Genomic DNA, 1,385 nt, shown 5'->3' on the forward strand with positions numbered 1-1,385 from the left:
CCAACTCCTAGACACATAATAATCTACCTGAACAAAGTAGGTATAAAAGAAAAAATCCTAAAAGCAGCAAGAGAAAAAGGTCAAACTACCTACCAGGGAAGACCAATCAGAACAGCAGCAGATTTATCTACAGAAACCCTTCAGCCTAGGAGAGCTTGGAGTCCAATATTCAAAGTTCTCAAAGATAAACAATTTCAACCAAGAATAACCTACCCAGCCAAGTTAAGCTTGTCATACAAAAACTACCTACCAAAAAAAAAAAGCCCTGGACCAGATGGCTTTCCAGCAGAATTCTACAAAACATATAAGGAAGAGCTGATACCAATCCTATAGAAAGTATTCCAGGCAATTGAGAAAGATGGAATTCTCCCCAAATCATTTCACAAAGCTAGCATTACATTGATACCCAAACCAGGTAAAGATGCAATAAAGGAAGAGAACTACAGGCCAATATCCCTATGAACATAGATGCAAAAATCCTCAACAAAATTCTAGCAAATTGTATCCAAAAGCACAACCCAGACAATTGACTCTGTCTCAAAAATCATTCACCATGACCAAGTAGGCTTCATTCCCAGGATGCAGGGCTGCTTCAACATTCACAAGACCATAAATATAATTAAATACATCAACAGATGTAAAAACAAGAACCACGTGATTATCTCATTAGATACAGAAAAGGCTTTGATAAAATTCAGCATCCCTTCTTGATAAAAAACCCTCAAATACCTAGGCATAGAAGGAACATACCTCAAAATAGTAAGTGCCATCTATGACAAACACACAGCTAACATATTGCTAAATGGACAGAAACTAGAAAGATTTCCCCTGAAAACTGGAACAAAGCAAGACTGCCCACTCTCACCCCTCTTGTTCAATATTGTGTTGGAAGTCCTAGCCCAGGTAAGTAGACAAGAGAAGGAAATCAGGGGTAACCAAATAAGAAAAGAGGAAGTCAAGTTATCCCTCTTTGCTGATGATATGATCCTATATCTTGAAAATCCAAGAGAATCTGTCAAAAACCTACTGACACTGATAAAGGATTTTGGGAAGGTCTTAGGGTACAAAATAAATGGGCAAAAGTCAATTGCATTCCTATATAGCAACAACAAGCAGGCAGAGACCCAAATAAAAAAACACAATCTCATTCACAATAGCCACAAAAAAATGAAATACCTGGGCATCTTCCTAACCAGAGAAGTGAAAGACCTTTACAATGAGAATTACAAAACATTGCTTAAAGAAATCCAAGACACAAACAAATGGAAAAATACACCATGCTCATGGATAGGAAGAATAAACATTGTTAAGATGTCCATCCTACCAAAGTCAATCTACAGATTCAATGCAATACCCATTAAGTTACCAACATCATTCTTCTCAGA

This window comes from Carlito syrichta, unplaced genomic scaffold (assembly GCF_000164805.1).
Source record: "Carlito syrichta isolate Samal-C Ts95f unplaced genomic scaffold, Tarsius_syrichta-2.0.1 Scaffold304585, whole genome shotgun sequence".
NCBI classification, from domain to species: Eukaryota; Metazoa; Chordata; class Mammalia; order Primates; family Tarsiidae; genus Carlito; species Carlito syrichta.